The sequence below is a fragment of the Mobula birostris genome, chromosome 5 (assembly GCF_030028105.1).
Source record: "Mobula birostris isolate sMobBir1 chromosome 5, sMobBir1.hap1, whole genome shotgun sequence".
NCBI classification, from domain to species: Eukaryota; Metazoa; Chordata; class Chondrichthyes; order Myliobatiformes; family Myliobatidae; genus Mobula; species Mobula birostris.
Window position 1 is genome coordinate 121,610,266 of NC_092374.1, and position 20,816 is coordinate 121,631,081.

At 37.2% G+C, this 20,816-nt stretch overlaps 1 protein-coding gene across 3 annotated transcripts in view; it reads left to right on the forward strand.

The window, feature by feature from the left end:
- arhgap15 (Rho GTPase activating protein 15) overlaps window positions 1-20,816 on the forward strand; it is a 737,150-nt gene that overhangs the window by 611,097 nt on the left and 105,237 nt on the right. The gene's annotated exons all lie outside the window — the stretch shown is intronic.

Consider the following 20,816-nt stretch of genomic DNA (forward strand, 5'->3'; position numbering starts at 1 on the left):
GTTGCAATTAATGTAATGATATTACACTGAAAATTGCAAACGTAAAATTTGAGCCAATGTATCTGACTGCTTTTCATGACGTCAATAAGATGATTTCTTCCAGAAGTTTCAGAGTAATAGTTTAGATATTGCATTTCCCGAGCTTCATTTTTCAGTTACACGGTGAGATTATCACACTTAAATGGTCTCACTGATTCAAATCAAGAGTAGGTTTAGTAATTATTGTTTTGTTTACTGAAATTGTTTTTCCTCAGTTCTTTGAAAGAAATGACTGAATGAATGGTTAGGGAAGAGGTAGAACATACTAATGCAACAAAGTTAGAATGTTAAAATTCTTAGAACTTAGAGTGACTTATTCTGAGTCCATCATGTTCTCCAAAATGTAAGCACGAAACAGCACAAGTTTACCCATAACTTTCAATTTGTAAGACAAAACTAGATTGCAATTTTGGGACACAGTAAAATGCCAAATGATTTAGAGGGCAGACCTCACTGTTCTGACTCCCATGCTATGTGTTGTTCTTCCCACAGCCATACTTGTCTTGCTGTGATGCACAGGAAGTACTCTGACAGTCAGACACAGTCTGAACTCCAACAACAAGGGCGTAACAGGCCTTTGCAATGGCAGCAAGGAAACCCTGTGCTCCAGTGCTCCTGAAAGCTTTAACTGCCCAGTTTTGCTGGGCACCAAACTGATGATATTTTCACATACAAAAACTTAGTCATAATGAGAAATGATTTTATTTCTCTTAAAATAAGGTCACTTAAAGACCATGGGTGAGAATGGCAGGGTAAGTGCTGAGATTTTTCCACCAGTAGGAGAGTCTCAAATGATGGGACATGGTTATAAAATAAGGACATAGACATTTTACCTGCCATGCATCGGAATTTCTTCTTGCAAGTTTGGTGAATCTTTGGGATATTCTGCCACAGAGCATTGTAAAGGCTACAACACATGACATATTTTTTGAAAGACTGGTGTGTAGAAGGCTGTAGAAAAGCAGATTATTATTTAAATGGTGAAAGATTGCAGCATGCTGTTGTGCAGAGGGACTTGGGAGTGTTTGTGCATGAATCACAAAAAAGTTGGCTTGCAGGTACAACAGGTTATTAAGACGGCAAACGGAATGTTGGCCTTCGTTGCTAGAGGGATTGAATTCAAGAGCAGGGAGGTCATGCTGCAACTATACAGGGCACTGGTGAGGCCACACCTGGAGTACTGTGTGCAAATCTGGTCTCCATACTTGAGGAAGGATATACTGGCCTTGGAGGCAGTGCAGAGGAGGTTCACCAGGTTGATTCCAGAGATGAAGGGGTTAACCTATGAGGAGATATTGAGTCTCTGGAATTCAGAAGAATGAGAGGGGATCTTACAGAAACATACAAGAAAAGGATAAATAAGATAGAAGGAGGAAAGTTGTTTCTATTGGTAGGTGAGACTTGAACTAGGGGACATTGCCTCAAGATTCAGGGGAGAAGATTTAGGACGGAGATGAGGAGAAACTGTTTTTCCCAGAGAGTGATGAATCTGTGGAATTCTCTGCCCAGGGAAGCAGTTGAGGCTTCTTCACTAAATATATTTAAGATACAGTTAGATAGATTTTTACATAGTAGGGGAATTAAGGGTTATGGGGAAAAGACAGGTAGATGGAGCTGAGTTTACGGACAGATCAGCCATGATCTTATTGAATGGTGGGGCAGGCTTGATGGGTCGGATGGCCTACCCCTGCTCCTATTTCTTATGTCTGGCACTAGCACAAGAGGAGCTGATGCATGAGACAGATCAGCCATGATCATACTGAATGGTGGGGGGAAGCAGCCTATTCCTGCTTCCATCATTGTACTTCTCACTAAAACTTGCTGTAACATGAACAAAATCACCAGAGAGTCACTGAGGCTAGTAGATGTAGAAGTGTTTTATTCAACAAAAATGAGCAGCAGGCATCATATTGAAACACTCTTGGAGGAAGAGACTTTGCAATCGAATATTACATGATATTTTTATATGCCAAAGAGCAAAGGAAAAAGCAGGACACTTCTATAGTTACAATGTATCTATAATGCTTCCTTTCAATTACGTGTAAATTCCACACACCTCCTTCTTCGCGCCACACTCCAGACACCCAAAATCAATGTTAATCAGCATTGTGTAGTTTGCAGTCAACGTAGTCCACAACTCAAGGGAAACTATTGTTCAGGATTGCATTTTAAATTATATTCATGTCTGAAGATTGGTTGCTGGTGAAGTTAACATATGTTTTATTCTAGAATACACGCTAACAAAACTTGAACAAAGGATTTAAAAATATGTGTATATAATTAGTCAACAATGAAAATACAGAAAATAAATTAAAGTGGTGACATTTTTTTAAAAGGAATGAACTTGCTTTCTTCACTGTCTTCAAATCCACAGCCCCAATCCCCCTTAACATTGACCCTAGCAGCGTATTGAAGGCGATGTTGGGAAGGGTTAGAGTTTATTCCTTGATAAAATGTTATTCATTGATATTCTTAGAGTTAGTCTCCTTCCATAGAGGTCTAAAGGGTGAATGAATAGGTGTATAATATTATGAGGGTCGAAGAAACGGGGAATGCAAGCAGTCTTTTCCCCAGCATTGGGGAGTAGCTTTAAGGTGAGAAGGGAAAGATTCAGCTGGACCCTGAGAGAGAACTTTTACATGAAGAGTGGTACATTTATGGAATAAACTGCCAGAAGAAGTGGTTGAGGCAGGTATAATAACAACATTTAAAAGTTTTTTAACAGATACATGATAGGAAACATTTTGATGGATATGATTCAAATTCGGACAAACAGGACTGGCTTAAATGGTCTTCTTGGTTTGCATCGTGCATTTGGCGAAGACCTGTTTCTGTTTGATTCCCTGACTCTGTGACTATATTTAGCATTGTTCCCCTTATCTAAGGAAGGATGTTAATGTGCTCAAAGTAGTTAATTGAAGATTTGCTGGATTAATAGTTGGAAGAGATGGGTTGTCTTATAAAGAAATGTTAGACAAGCTAGACTCCTATTTGCTGGCATTCAGAAGAATGAGAAACATTTTGACTGAAACATATGAGATACCAAGGGAAAGAGTGAAGCGGAGAAGACATTTCCTTGAAGAAGAATCTAGAAATAAGCAATCACTTCTTAAAAATAATGGATGATCCATTTGCAAAAGAGATGAGGCATTTTTTTTCTTTAAAAGATCAAGAGACTTTGAAACTGTGAACATTTTTTCAATGGAGATAGATGAAAAGGATGTAAGTGCAACATTACTGTGGTTGGATGGAAATGCACAGTTGAAGTTATGATTAGATCAGCCCTGATTCTATTAAATGGCTGAGAAAGTCTGAGGGGCCAAATGGTCAATACCTTTTCCTAATTCACTGTTTGAATGCTGCAGCACTAAACTGTTTGTACAAGAAAACACTTTCCTTTGTGTGTCCTATGCAGAGCACACAAGGAAATCAAATAAGTCTGAGCCTAGATAAGTGTTGGACAGAATGGCAAAAGGTGGCAAAGGAGATCATTGCTTTAGGCTAATTAATGAATAGAGCAAGTGAGGCAAAAGTCAACCCATTGGGATTGGTGTGAGATAGAATTGTTCAGTAACGGATGGTGGTTTGGAGTTTGAACATTAGTTGAGATTGGAAATTATTTGGAAGACGTGAAGCTCAGGTGGTTGATGGCTGGGTTGAGTTGTTCTCTGATCTTGGCAATTTACTTGCAAATGTTTCATCACGTGAGGAGATATCGTGAGTGTGCTGTTGATTGTGGTGTGTCCTCCAAATGCTTGTCGTTATATACTTTTTAGTCAGCTGATTTGACGTCATTTCCAAACTCATTTGTAATGTGGGGAGGACATCTCGTTGCTGATTGGTTGTGTGGTGAACTTCGTGCAGTGTGGTCTGGAATTTTGCCCACATCAGCTCATAAATAAGATCGCAATCTATGTATTTGTTTACAAAAGTGTCTGCGGAAAACCATGCTTCTAGGAATTCTTTTGTATGCCGTGTGTTCACTTGTGCCATGACTTCACTGATGCCCAGTCAAGTTTGTGCCCCTCTCGATCTTCATGGGTGGAGACAAGGGAGAGTTGGTAAGCCACGTTACAGCAGTTGATGTTTATGGATCCTTGTGGATAGTTTTCTCTGCTAAAGGAACTTCATACGAAGACGCCTACAAGGTTGTTAATGCACCAACCAAGAAGCAACCAAATGGGTTGTCCTTCCATACATTTTAAGTATCTCTGAAATGATAGCTTGACTGCTCCAAGAATGTAGAATTACAGTTGCACATATGCCAATGTTGAAGAGAGTATATTGCAGACTAAAAGACTGGACCAAGCTATTGGACAAGACCAATGTGGTCTACAAAATCCAATGTGGGAACTGCAGCAAATATTACATCGACCAAAGTGGCAGAAAAATATCCATGAACTTATGAACTGAGCCTTAAATAATCTGCATTAAGTCTGAATCATAAATATCTTCATTCACTTATTATAGACCTTCCCAATAATCCCTCTTCCAAGTTATTTCCTCATACCTCTGAAAACTTTTCCTTTCATGCTTACTTAAATTAGTAACCTTTTTGAAGATGACTAACGAAACTGCTTTCACGATCTTCAACAGATCATCACATATCATTGCCCAAAACATAATTGTGTCATCTCGCTACTGTTTTTTCTCTCTCTGATAACGTTGACTCAATATTTCCACCCCCATAAGCCAGTGCACTTTATTCTACTGCACTTCACATAACTTTGAATGATTCTTTTACAACTTCTCATAGTCTTTTTTTCAGCTTTTGGTCCTTCACAAACATACATTTCATTGTGCTTACTATTATTACTTTGATATATTTCCTCCAAACTTTCTTAACTAATCTTTGATAACCTTTTAGGAACCCAGAACTAAAAACAAAGCTTCTAGTAGCATCTATTATATTCTTAATAATTATGTACAGTATCTTCCAATTACTGTTTGATTTGTTCTATATGCTACAAGTAACACAATTCAACGAGTGAACAAACAAGAATGCTTCCTAAGTGCAAAGTTTAAACTGTATTACGCAGTGAAATAAAGATAGAATTAAGGACTGAACTCATCAATCAATATATATCAAGCAACACATACAAAATGCTGGAGGAACTCCACAGGCCAGGCAGCATCTATGGAAAAGTGTACAGCTGGGCCAAGATCCTTCATCAGGACTGAAGAGAAAAAGATGAGAAGTCAGAGTTAAAATGTGGGGGAGGGGAGAGAGAAGCTCAAGGTAATAGGTGAAACTGGGGGGGAGGGGTGAAGCTACAAGTTGATTGGTGAAAGTGATATGGGACTGGAGAAGGAGGAATCTGATAGGAGAGGACAGAAGGCCATGGAAGAAAGAAAAGGGGATGGAGTACCAGAGGGAGGTGATGGACAGGTACAGAGATAAAGTGAGAGAGGTAAAAGGGAATGGGGAATGGTGAAGGGGGGTCATTACGGGGAGTTTATATCTAGCTAATGACTGCTGGTAAAGTATCCTGGTCATTTCCAATTTATTCATGAAGATGATTTAATCTTAACCCTGTGAGTGAATGGGGTAGGTTAATGTTCTCACCAGCTCGGATATAAATCTTTTGTCTTACTGGAGCTTTGTGCCTAGATTTTCTCAGTCATTCTTCTGGTTAATGGTTTCCCATTTCTCAAGATGGACAATTTCAGTGATAGATCAGCCAATGCCTCAGTTGTACCTCTGCTTTGCATTTCTACCAACCCTCCCAGGGCAAACTCTCAACATTGGAACCCAGCCTTGAAACTATCTGAATTTCACAGTAGTCTTGAGCAGATTTTACAGAAATTATTGACATTATGGTGGTAAATTTAAAGTTATTTTCATGCAGGATGAATCAAATTCTTTTGGTATCTGATTTGGTAGATGAACATTTTGGAGTAATTTTTAGTGTATGAGAATATATAACCATTGTCTAATCATTTACTAAATGTGAAGGAGATGTATTCTGGGGTCTTCTCCCTTTTTCAGTTACTCATTCTTGCTCTCATTCACCTACATACCTATACTATACTTTGGGTTCATATTCTCGTCCCAATGAATGAACACCTGGATATTTTGCTCTGGTCTTTTTATGGTTGGACATACACTTTAAAGTACTGTAGGTGAACTGCTGATTAGCGAGAAGGCACAGTAGATAAGCCACGGTTTCCTTCATCTTCTTCAGAATTCTCTCAGAACTGCATGAGTTGCTTGCACTTGTCTGTTTCAGTACTCTGGTATCTGGCATATGCGTGACATGACTTGCCCAACATTGCTGACTGAGTGTAACCAGGGCCTCAATTGATCTAATACAGTAATCAAAGTTCTTTATTAATAGCAGCATCAACTTTCATGAAAGATGCATGTAAAATTATGGAAATAACTGGATGATTCTGTTCCACTTCAACACATCAATTAGATGAAAAGTTGAAAACACACTGATGTGTACTGCACTCAAACAAAAAATGAGAATTACTTTGAATTATTTTGACACCGCTTTTCCCTAGATTTTCTTTTTCTTTCATGAAAAAATAGTACTGTTGATTGTCCTATTTTAAATCTCTCTGATTTGGAATGGGAAACACAACATGATTGTCAACACACATGAAATGCTGAAGGAACTCAGCAGATCAGGCTGCATCTGTGGAAAGGAATAACTAGTCAATGTTTCGGGCCAGGACCTACTTTATCAGAAGTTTGCATAGATTTGGCATGTCAACGAAAACTCTGACAAACATCTACAGATGCATAATGGAAAGTATACTGACTGGTTGCATCAAAGCCTGATATGGAAATATCAGTGCCCTTGAAAGGAAGACAGCTACAAAATGTAGTGGATACAATGCAGTCCATCATGGGTAAATCTCTCTCCACCATCCAGCACATTTATAATGAGCCCTGTTGCAGGGAATCAGCATTCATCATCAGGGATCCCCACCATCCAGGCCATGCTTTCTTCTCACTTCTGCCATCAGAAAGAAGGAGCAGGAGCCTCAGGTCCCACACTTCCAGGATCAGGAGCAGTTACTACCCCTCAACCATCAGACTCTTGAACAAGAGGGAACAACTTCATTCACCCTAACACTGAACTGATTCCTAAACCTATGGACTCACTTTTAAGAACTCTACGAATTGTGTTAATGATATGTATTGCTTTTTTTTTGTATTTCCAGAGTTTGTTGGCTTTTGTACATTGGTTGTTTGTCCATCTTGTTATGTGTGGCTTTTTATTGATTCTATTGTGTTTCTTTCTATTTACTGTGAATGCCCACAAGAAAATGAATCTCAGGGTAGTATATGGTGACATATATGTACTTTGATAATAAATTTACATTGAACATTGAACTTTAAAATATGCTTCAGCCACAGCAATCTGCATTCAGTTTCCTTAAAGCATTTGAAATGAAAATTTAGTCATTAAATTGGCAATTGCAGTGATAATTACAAACTTGTAAGCACTTTTTTTGTTCTTATACTTCAGGAGAAATAACAACTATTAAAATATAAGCAGGGGAAAAGGTACTCATCAATACAACTAGAATAGTCAATGGTCAGGGGAACACAAATAAAATTACTGAAATATTATCAAAAATAAATCGATGTCTGAAACAATATCTGATCCAATTGGAAAACTTACCCAGTCTTCTATAGTTTTCAAAATAATTATCTTCTGTGGTATGTTTCATGATTTTACCACCAAAAAAAATCTCCTCCTGCATTTTTAATAGCAGCCAACAGCAAAATGAGTACTTAAAATATGCCAGTAATGAAAGGCCAGAAATATAGTGGGGGGGGGGGGGGGGGACTGCTGTTCCAGCTATTAGTTTAAATTGATAAATTGCTGCATCTACATTATTTCTTGTAAAAGCAATCATAATTTGTGAAGTTAACATATCCAGATAGTCTTGGTGTGGCACTTAAGCGTAGCGGTTAGCACAGGGCTTTACAGTACAGCTGAGCCCAGCTTAACTTCTGCCGCTGCCTGAAAGGAGCTTTTACAGTCTCCCCCTGACTGTGTGGCTTTCCTCTATGTACTCCAGTTTCATCCCACAGTCCAAAGACATACCGGTTGGTAGGTTAATTTGTCATTGTAAATTGTCCCATGATTAGGCTCAGATGAAATCAGGGAATTGCAGGGAGGTGTGGCTTGAAGGGCCTGTTCCACACTGTATCTCAATAAGCAAATAAATAAACTTATGTTTTCAGTTCATATCTGTTGTCATACTGCTGGAATCATTTTGTCATATATCCAATATATAAGTAAATGCTGGACACAAAATTTGTCATGTATGACATTTCAATGTCATTTTTAGTTTCTATTCCATCTTGGTATTTATGGTTGATTTTGGATATATGAGAATTAAATTCTTTTTTTCCTAAAATTCAGTCCTGAAGAAGGGTCCCAGCCCAAAACTTTGACTGTTTATTCATTTCCATAGACGCTGCCTGGCTTGCTGAGTTCCTCCAGCATTTTGTGTGTGTTGCTTTGGATTTCCAATGTCTGCAGACTTCCTTGTGTTTATAGATTCTGATATGTCTTCAAACATTCTGCTTTTCATGTTTTAACCAAATGTAAAAGTTCAGTATTATCCTATTGGACCTGAATTAGGTCTAAATCTTTCCAAACTAGGAATTTGTTATTTACCTAGGCTATATCCAGCTGCTGCTAGACAGTTTTGCTTGCTTTCAGTTACCTGTTTCCACTCCTGGTTTACCAAATACCTTCACCCGAGATAGAATGGCCAATAGCTCCATAATTAATCTTTGATAATGTTACTCAGTAATCCACATATTTGACACCAATCTGGTGAATAGATTGTAGATCAGGTGCTCAGAACATTGCAACTGCAATTCAAAGAATTGGTGCCACAGGCTTATAATTGATTAACCAATTGTTTGGGAAATATTTCTATTGTTCGATAATTTTGTGAGCATTATCCACAATATGAACAATTTTGTCAGTGTGTACCCATAAATTAGTATTTATTACTAATAATATGCAGGAAGTATTCCCTGAATTGTACTTCATTTTAATTCCTACAAGACAAGTCTTTAATTTTAGTGCTTCATAGTCACTTTTCCTTTTGGTTTTAAGTGGTTCAATAAAGAATCATTTTTCTGTGAAAGATAGTGATCACAGACTTGCATCTTTAATGAATACAAAATAATGTCTTTCAACGAAGTTGTAAAGTAGCTCACCTTCATAGAGTAATGTAGCACTGTCTGATTTCATTGAAAATAAAAAGTGTTACTATAAGGATCATATATAGATAAGATGGAAATGTAAGGTTATTAATACAAATACAAGAAAACATTCCTTCATTATGGTTTACAAAATAATTCATACATAATTTATCTTTCTTCTTAATTAAAAGAAAACACAGCTTTTAGAAGACTGCAACATTAGATAGAAACTTATTTGTCTAAGTTACATATTTAACAGGAGTTAAATGTGCAACATTTATTCAAGATTCCCTGGGTTAAATTTGAGGCATTTCAGCAACTGTTCAAGACAGTGATGCAAAGCTTATATCTCACAGGTACATTGTTTTTTAAATGTTATCTATAGATGTGTATTGCTTGTATATTTCATATGAAAAATAGCATTGATAAATAACTGGTGAAGTTTTAAATTAATATATAGATTGCAGTATTCACCGTGCATAAATTCGTCAAAGGCAGAAGAGTTGAAGGCTTAATTTCCCTTTTGCTTTAATACACAACATGTTGGGTTGTCTTGTGTCATATAGCAGGCTTCTTTATGTGATTACAAGTTGTCAGCTAATTTAAAGTATATAAGCTGGAAACACTATTAAAATGGTGCACAGTGGAGCTTTACACAAATGTGTTAAACAATGTACTGGACAAAATTAAACCGTTTAGACTATGATGCTCATACAGGCTTTGAAGGGATTAAATGGTTAAATGGCTGTTGCAGAATATATATATATATATATATATATATATATATAGTTACAGTCTAAAGAATCTAATTAATGGGAGTAACTTTAAGGAGATGTTTTATTGACTTGCTTTCTTTAATTAAGGAGATGTATTTCAATCCAGGTGAAAATTATCTTTTGAATTCAGTTTATGAATGTATCACAGTTTGTGGATACGACATTTTAATTGGTTTTTGTTGTACAGTTGCTTAACAAATATTAACTGTGCATTTTAATAATTGCTTATATCTTCTAATAATTTGTAGTGAATGAATCTCTTCTGTTATGTAGCATTTCCTTAGAACAGGTATGAAGTGTAGTTGGTAACTTGCATAGATTATGCCTCTTGGATATATACTTTGCTGACGGAATGTCCAATGAAAGAATCAAACCATTTGTTTATTCACGGTAATGTTAACTCCTTTAAGACAAAAATAATTATTTTTATACAATAAAAATACATTTGGAACCATGCAAAAAGCTAGACCAACAGATTCATTTTATAATTGTTGCTGTTCCTCTTGTGATTGAGAAAAAGTCCATTAGGAATGTTAGCTGATCAATTTAAATCATATTTATGCAGCTTCAGTCCCTAAACATAGCTCTGTCATTGTATTGTAGAGAAACAGTACATTTATAGTCTTCAATGAAGGGTAATTCTGTTCATTCTTTGATGGCAGAGCTGAATTCTTTAAGGCATGAATATATCAAAAGCAATACCTTAAGCAGAATCTGTCCCATCACATTGATTTTTTTCCCCATTCTCCAGATGTTTAATGCTGATTTGGCATTACCAAACTAGCAGTATTTTATGTTGACGACTCCCATTCCTGAAAGACTGCATTTCGATTGCCAAAATTCATTTTATTTACAGTCACTGATCACTGTCAGCAAAACATATTTTGTCATTTATCCCATGGTTGGAATGAAACCGCAATTTTTCTGAGGGAAGAACTCTGTCTTTGACCAATGTCCTAGTCCACCAAATTATCTAGCCGTCAACAAGCTGCCATTATTTTGTTTATAGGCTGGGTCCTCAGGTGGATTTAGAGAACTCCTCCATGTCTTTCCAAGCTGTTATTCTGGAAGAGAATCAAGGCAGCTGTGTTTACTGCCTGAAACTTGGCATAAATTTACAAAAAAAACTAGAATTGATATCATTCGGTATCACTGAGAGATCTCAAACCACCTGCCTATGTGACAAATTCACCCTATTGTGAGCTCGTTGTTAATGACATCATGCAATAAAGTCAACAATTCATGTTGATGAATTGAGGTTTTATGAGCTTTGCTAAAAGATATACCCATAAAGGAAATATCATACTGTAATGCTTTCATCAATGAAACAGTTTTTCCAGAAATTAGAATATGTGAATTCTGACCTGCAAACCTGGAACTGCATCTTATGAAACATAAGCCTAATTTCTATTAACCCTTACCTAGTGAAACCAAGAAAGAATAACATAACATGTTCTTGGATAAATGGGGATGGAAACAGACCAATAAAATTCATAACGCGTCTGGTCCCATCCATTTATTATTATTCCTGCTGATCAGGTCTGAATATCTCTAAGCAAAGAGGAAGAACAATTGTTTTCTTTACTCTTCTATTTTGTGTTGTTAAAGGTACTGAACTGGCCGTTACAAAGTCAAAGATTGCCTAGATATTGCAAAGATAAAGCTGGGATAATCGTATTTCAGTCTTTTTTTCAGATTGATCTGTCCCATCACATTGATTTAATTCTATCTTAAAGATTCTGAAGTATAGATTCATATTATTCAAACATATTAGATGCTGCTATATTTTTAAACCTGTGTATGATGGAAACTATTACGGTATTATTATATCATGGCATCGTTAGCCATATTCAAGCTTAACAACTATTTTTTTTGTCCACAGTGTTTATTTCTGCTGTCAGTGATATGCAATCACCTTCTTTTTGCATTCTCCAACTGCATTAAGGTGCATTCATACAACATGTTAATGTAGAAGAATGCGCCATACACATCATATTTGCATAAGAAAGAAAAACAAATATTGAACCAGATAGAAAGGGCCCGGGCCCAAGTCCAAGAGTGAGGAATGACCCAAGTTTTGGCCGATTTAGTGCCTGGCCAGGTTGAAACGGTTAGGGTTTTGGGGCTAGATTCAAGGGACAGGCTGGTGCTCAGCTCACTGTTTCATAAGGTTTACTTGTCTCTGTGATGATCTGTGGCTGTGGCCTGCATCTAACAGGCTCCCGGATCAGCTGCAGTGATGACTGGCTTTGAGGCTGCAGACTCACTTTTCTGACTTTCAGTTCCGAATGTTATGTGCTTCATTTTATTGCACTATTTGTTTTTGTTTCTCCATGTTGGGTGTTTGATGGTCTTCATTTTTTTAATAGGTTTTTAATGGGCTTCTTTATTTTGTGGCCGCCCATAAGGAGATGAATCTCAAGCTTGTATATAGAATACATACTGTGATAATAAATGTACTTTGAACATATAAAATGTGGCCAAACACCAAGTCAAAGGGAAGCTTTTAAGGATGATTTCTGAGAAGCAATTCGCCCTCTTCACATGGTGGTTGGTCTAGCAATGATGGAGAGAGCAATAATTTTTCAAAAGACAGTGGGTGCAAGACAACCTGCAAATGATGCAGTGTTTTAACTCGAACATCGACTATCCCTTTGCCTCCTCAGATGCTGCTTGACCAGCTAAGCAGTCCAGCAGTTTCTTTATTGCTTCTAATAAAAGGAGTATTTGAAGGAAAAAAACAGAGAAAATTAAAGTAAAATCTGGTTATAAATTATAAAGGATTGGGCAAGAGCCACACAGTCTCAGTTAAGAGACAGCTATGTTAAAGACAATTAACAACAGTCATTTTTGAATTAGTCTGGAAAGGGTTGTAATGAAAGGAGATTGACGTACTGTCGTTTTACCCTTGATCAATGGTAGGAGTCTATGGCATGAAAAAGGTTGGAAACTTCTGTTCCTAGACATTGAGACTTAGGAAGCTGAGAACACTGTGCTCTGTCAGAATGAAAGAAGGATATTTGAACTATTGTATTTGAAAAGTTTACAGATTTAGTTGAACTCGTGGACAAACTTAAACACATAAGCAAAAGTGAAAGCTGAAGGAAGAAAGAAAATGAAGTCAAAGTAGGTCGGGAAGCATTGGGATGACATATGAGCAGTCTTGGTACAGTGTAGGATCATAGAAAAACACAGTAGAGAAATGGGCTAATAGTGAGTGGTTAGTGAGATAGCCGCCTAGAAGCTGGGAGTCCATGGTTGGAGGGTAACCTCCAATCTGTCAGCTGAACATTGATTTCTCTATCTTCCAGTATTTTCTACCCCTTTCCCTCTCTTTTTTTCATTCTGCATTCTTCTTCCCCTCCTACCCCTTCTTTTCACCTCACTTGACTAACATCTCCTTCTGGTGCCCTTCATCCTTCCCTTTCTTCCATGACCACTCTGCTCACTTAACAGATTCCTTCTTCTTCAGGCCCCTATCTTTTCCACCTATCACCTTCCAGCTTTGCACATCATCCCCCATCCCCCAACCAGCCACCATTCTCCTCTCCTGGCCTCACCTATCATCTGATAGCTTGTACTTCTTCTCCTCCCCCTACCTTCTTATTCTGGCCTCTTCCCCCTCCTTTCCAGTCTTGTTGAAGTGCTTCAGCCTGAAACGTCGACTGTTTACTCCTCTCCATAGATACAGCCTGAAATGTTCAGCTGCTGCAGCATTTTGTGTGTTACTCTAGTTTTCCAGCATCTACAAGATCTCTTATGTTTAGGGATGACAAGATGTGGAAGGAGTGATAAAGATACTAACATTATCAAGAGTTTGTTCAATCTGAAAAGCTTTGTAGACTAATACTTAAAGTTCTATTAAGAATATTCTTAGTATGTGATAAACATTTATATTGATTGAATATATTCTGTCTTCTCTGAATTTGATTACAATCTAACACCTCCAGTGGAAATCTGAGACCAGTAATCTACTTCAGTAAAGTAAGTATATAGTTTATGGAGGTGAAGAGAATGCCATAAGCAATTTGTTGTGCTTTAATTCGGCACTGTGTTTTACATTTTCAGAAAAATTAAGTTAATTTGAGCAGTAGTATATTGTAAATCTATTTTAATGCTTAAAAGTAGAACATGTTACATTGTAACATGAAATGTAAAAGATTACAAATAAATTAATGTGTTAACAGTAGGGGGAGCCAGAAAGTGTTCATGTTTTAGCAAACAAAAATGCATTGAGTACAGGTGTTATGCTGCAGCTGTGCAAAATATTATTTGGGCCCACTTGGAGTATTGTACACAGTTCTGATCACCATATGTAAAAGAGGATGTGGTAACATTGGAAAGAGTGCAGAGGAGATTCTAATTTCTGCAAAACTGCATTTATAAGGATAGATTGGCTAGACCGGTTCAAATGGTTCAATTTAATAACAGAGAATGTATACAGTATGCAACCTGAAATTCTTACTCTTCACAGACATCCATGAAACAGGAAACACCATTGGAATATTGGAGACTGAGGGGTAACCTCACCGGCATTTATAACATTGTGAGGGACATAGGTGGTAGAGTGATTGAGTTTAAAATTAAAGGACATGGGTTTAAGCTGAGAAGGAGAAAGATTATGGGGCAGGATTTTCACACAACAGTTGATGGAATGAGCTGCTGGTGAGGTGATCAAGGCAGATTCAGCAGCTGGGTTTAAAAGACATTTGGGTAGGTACTTGGATAGAAATGAAATAGAGGGTTAGGGGCTGAATATTGGTGAATGGCACTACAGCTGCACAGATAAGTTAACCAAAAGAACCCATACTGAACTTGTGAGAACAGTAAATAAAAATTGATTTACTTTTCCCAGACTTGAGAAATTGACTGTTTATTCCCCTCTCTAATCTCTCTAATTTGCTGAGATCCTCCAGCATTTTGTGCGTTTTGCTCTGGATTTCCAGCACTGGCAGAGATTCTTGTGTTTATAGTTCTCCCAGTGTTTAGTTACTGGGGAGACCAGGTGTTAGACAGGCGTTGGGTGTGTAGAAATGCTGTAAAATAAATAGATGCTGTCATTGCAAATGTATGGCTCAAGGAGAAATATTTGAGGTGAGTATGCAGAACGTAGATGGAAGGGGAGGTGAGTTTGCAAAATGGACAAAAGGAAGATTTGTTGGTGAACAATGAAAAGAAAGGGAAAGTAACTGAACTGAAAAGAAAGTAACTGAATAGGATGAATTCATGATTCCCTTGTGCTCACAGTTAGAAATAAGTACAAGCTTTAAGAAGGCTCTTTTTTGTAGGCTTTTGAGGGTTATCACATTTTACAGAATAAACCTTCCGTAGCAGATAGTTTTAGAACAGAGGAGGAAAACTTGGAAATGTGTTATCTGCCCTGATTCTTAGAGAGCTCAGATGAAGGGCATGCCAGGTAAAATGGCAGGGATGGGAAAGAAGGAAGGCTTCTCTCAGCATCTGGGAATCAAAAGTGGGAATGGTTAAAAAAATATTTTAAGGAGAACTACTGTTTTTGGCCTTTTGGGGCAGCACTGTAGTGTAGCAGATAGTATATTGCTATTACAGCACCAGCAACTGGGGTTCATTTCCCACCACTGTCTGAAAGGAGTTTGTACGATCTTCCCATGACCACGTGGGTTTCCTCCACATGTTCCAGTTTCCTCCCATGTTCCAAAGACGTACAAGTTGGTAGGTTAACTGTTCATATGGATGTAACTGGAAAGTGCATGCTCATTGGGCCAGAGGGGCCTTTTACTGTGCTGTATATCTGAAAACAAATAAATAAAATTAACGTAATAAAGATTAGTGGAGTCAGTAAGAATTCTGGACAGAAGCTGAAAGTGAGGTAAGGGGGAAACCAGAAAATTGTTAGACACTGTTTTGAGTGTGTAAGGCCACAGAAGTGGAAAAAAAAATTGAAAAGGAAAGAGATGCTATGCTCAAGAGGTTAATCATGAGTATGGTAGGGGTTCATTTGGTGGAGAGAGGGGGTTCTGTAAACTAGGAGAACATTAAATTCAGAGAAGAAAGGGAAGGTGGAAACCACTAAAGTTATTCAGTGCTAATACGTTTTCCTTTTACAATGCAAAACAGCAGAAGTGCCTTTATGATGCGATAATTCACTTCTTGGTTATATTCATCATAATCGTCAACATTATGTTGCATGTCTTATGACATGGGCAATCATGGTCTGATGACCATGATTGTTCTTGGCAAATTTTTCTACAGAAGTGGTTTGCCATTGCCGCCTTCTGGGCAGTGTGGTTACAAGACAGGTGACCCCCAGCCATTATCAATACTCTTCGGAGACTGTCTGCCTGGCATCAGTGGTTGCATGCACCATTCTCCACCTGCTCCCATGGTATTACATCACCCTGATCAGTGGGGGGGGGGGGGGGGTGAGGCAAAGCAGATGCTACACATTGACCAAGAGTGACCTGCAGGAAGGAATACCTTACACATCCCACAGCCCAAATAATATTATATTAGGCATAGTAGTGACTTACACAAATAATTTCACAGGGATGGATAAACCTTCTTGAAATATAAAAAAAAATGCATTTGTATTTCATACAACAGACTTACTGAAAAACTGCAATCTCGCTCCTGTATTTTCCAGTAGCTCTTGCACAAGTACATTTAGGCTGTTCTTGCTCCCACAAGAAGCATCTATTGGGATTTAATTGTAAATAATTGTTGTGAAATTGTAACATAGAAAGAAAAATCCGGGACATTAAAATATAAAAAATGCAATGCCAGGAGCTCAATAGACCTAGCTTTTCATGAGGGAGTATTTTTTTTTTATTCTGCATCTTTCCCTTTGTATTATTTTGTGGAAATGTTAACACATTATCTATCCCTTAGGAATATAATTAAAATTGAATACAGCCATTCCGTGACCTATGGCACGAAGCTATTGAATAGGTTTCAATAGGTACACTTAATGTCAGAGAAATGTATGCAATGTGCATCCTGGAATTCTTTTCCTTCACCAACATCCATGAAAACAGCGGAGTGTCCCAAAGAATGAATGACAGTTAAAATGTCAGAACCTCAAAGCCACCCCCAGCTCCCCCTCCCATGCACAAGCAGCAGTGAGGCAACTATCCCCCCACCAACCCTCACCAGCAAAAAAAATCAGCACCCTCTATCGAGCACTCAAGCATGTAGCAAAGCATCAATAAAGACACAGACTTGTAGTACCCCAAAGACTACTCGTTCACCCAGTAATTCAACATACCACAGGCTCTCTCTCTCTCTCCCTAATAATGGAAAAGATGTTTCCCCTTTTCACAGCGAGAGGGGAGACATAACAAACAACTTGCTGATTTACAATATTAAAAGTTTGTTGCATCGTTCTTTTCAAGCTCTGCGCCCGGAGAGTCAGAACCGAAAAGGCGCAGTGCTCTGGGCACACAGCCCCCGGCAGCTAACCCGCTGCTCCTGATGGTGCGTGTTCTCCCTCGATGTTCCAATCAGGGACACTGGCCCAGAATCAGCATGTCTCCAGAGCTACAAAAAATCCCAAACCCTGAAGGCGCCCTTGGCTTCCAGGCCGCGTCCTTGGGATATTGATAAGCGGCTGGTCGCAAGGCCCTGAGAGCAGGTCCCATTCCCGCAAAGAATCGAAGTCAGAGTGTAACTCCAGGTCAGGGTCTTCAAAAGAACCTTGAAAAAGAATAAAAGAGGTATCAAAGAGAGAAATAGAGCTGTTTCTAAAGATGCAAGCTCTGATAAAGTTTGTTATTACACATATATTGTTCGCCTGTAATAATCTGTTCCCATATAATCCGTATCTTCAGCCTATATTTGCTTTAAAATGGTCACAAGTGCATACCTATCTCGGTGGTTCCCAATCCTTTTTTGTGCCATGAACCCATACCAATAAGCAAGGGGTCACTGGGCCCCAAGTTGGGAAACCCTGATCTATTTACACAGTAATAATATCCATTTTATTTTCTGTAATTATGCTTTATATTTAATAATAGCAAAGACCATGTACAGTAAAATACATCAACACGAGGAAATCTGCAGATGCTGGAAAGTCAAGCAACCCTTTGTGACAAAGGGTCTCGTCCCGAAACATCGACTGTACCTCTTCCTATAGATGCTGCCTGGCCTGCTGCGTTCACCAGCATTTTTTATGTGTGTTAAAGTAAAGTACATTCTTTATACAATATGTAAGTCAGAAAGTAGAGAACAGTTAATCAGAAGTCTTCTGTAGGACTGGCTCTTCAAACGCTAGCAATATGCAACACAGAATCGAGATAAGGATTATGAAGAAACAAATTTTAAAACATCAAACATTTAATCCTTGGAGTACTTAGTTATTCCATTCTGTCACATGATCCATGAAGGGCCATGTTATGTTTTGTAACTTCACAAATTAATCGAAAGTAAAACACTGGAGCCCAGGAGAATGAGTATGCTTCATTTTTACTTTAGTGAGGCATGCCCTGATGATATGGTAGCATCATGGCGTATGCCATTAACGTACTTTTATATACAGCTTCTACTGAATTATGTAAGCAACAAATGCTTACTCAAATATTAAATACACAGCACACCTCCCTGCTTAGCTATAAACTCTAACTCAATACAGAATGCATCTCAACTCAAATATTTGACATATTGCTCTCTAGTCATCTATATACAGTATACACAACAGAACTTATATTAAACCCTTTACTTTTGAAATATTTTGACCACTATAACTGGAAATACATTCATTTTAAAGTATTCCTACGTTGTCAGTGACAGTGATCTCTTAAGTATAGGTCCAGTAGTTTGTACTTAATCTAAGTTTTCCTTCTACTTACTGAAATCGCTTGACAATGTATTGTATTGGCTCATAAATCAAAGCGTCTTACTTGGAGTAATGATGAGGTAGTCTATAGATAATAAAATAATAGCAATTTTTCACATATGTTAATAAAAAATCCACATTCATAATTCAACTTTTATACATATTATGTGATATTGACAAGTACATTAAAATTGTCTTTTTATGCTCCAGAATAAACATGTGCAGTAATGAGGTCTAATTTGGACTTGCAAAGGCTTGACTAAGATTGAAAACACAGAAATTGTATTGATATGGCAAAATTCCAAGTGCTAACAATTATAGTGATTCTTAGAATTGAATTATATTTTGCAATTAAGGACCAGTTCCATTATAAAGATTAGCTTTATTTGTCACATGTACATTGAAATATAAAAACATACAGTGAAATCATCATTTGTGTCAATGGCAAACACACTCCAAATTAAAGGAACATGTAAATATTGGTCAGCATGTTATTGTGTGAGGAAAAACTGGATATCATTGATCATTGATTATTGTTTTGTGGACCTGTTGTCTGTGTTTTGTTAGGTACTACAGACTCTAAATGTCGTAAAGAATTAGTGTATGAGACTGCATATTGAATATGACTTTATTCCTTGGAATGTAGAAGATTTAGGGGAGATTTGATAGAGGTATACAAAATTATGAGTATAGAATGTGTTTTTTTCCACTGAGGTTGTGTGGGATTACAACTAGAGGTCATGAGTTAAGAGTAAAAGGTGAAAAGTTTCAAGGGAATATGAGGAGAAATTTATTCACTTAGAGGGTCGTGAGAGTGTGGAATGAGCTGCCAGTGCAAATGGTGCATGCAAGCTCGATATCAACACTTATGAGGAGTTTGGATAGGTACATGGATAGTAGCGGTATGGAGGGCTATAGTCTGGGCGCAGGTCAATGGAATGAGACAGCATATATACAAATCTTTGGCACAGCCTTGATGGGCAGAATGACTGGTTTCTGTGCTATATTTTTCTATGACTCTATGAATCCATATTGATGTATGAAATAGTTCCACATACAGCTTGCCAATTAATCCTACATTAATTTCATAACAAGGAATTGAGTATCTATAAACAATATTACAGATAATAATTAATATTACCCAAAATTGTTACTTTGGTACTAATTTTCAAAAGAAAATTAATGATCCAAAATTATTTAAAGTAGGTGAAAATGCTATTTCTAAACAGGAATACGGTAATGTGAATAGAGAGTGATTTTTAACAATGTATCCATAATTTATTACAATTTTTCTTTCATGTTCATCTTAGTTTGCATAAAACTAATGAGTGAATAAATGTTATTCATCTTTAAAACATGGAATGAGCAGCATGAAAATTCAAACTAAGTCTCATCTTAACAAGATTGACTTCAAATTTTAAGTGTAAAGATCATGAAGCATTTTAATTGAAGGCAGAGTTGTGGATTTGGTATACTGGCTAGGTGTCATTCTCAGAAAAAAAAATACCTTGAGAAAGCAAGGGTGTGGAATATAAAAAAGTTAATTTAAAAATGAGCAAAATATCGTTACATTTTCTTGGAGGCACATTGTTTGTGTTCCTAGCTTTTAATCATTATTGTAAAATATCAGAAACAAAATTGTGGATAATATGATAGTATTATGAACATGAGAATAATTGTCCTTGGGACATGATCAAAAACTAGCAATTAATGTTTTGTCAACATTTTTGACCCAAATATTTGATTATGATGTAATATAGTGACTAGTATATGTTCTGTGCCTTTAATACAATAAGCAGTTATGCAGAATTTATGTACAAATTCAAGTGCAGCTGTCCTTATTCTAGATTTGTATCATATTCTCTTAAACAGGAATTCATATCTTTAGTGAATTGTTAAATGTGGCAATGATGTAGAACATGATGTCAAATCTAAAAAAAATAAACATGTTAGGGAAAAATGAAAAGCCTCAGAGTATCACAGAATTGTCCAGCGTTACCAATTTTTT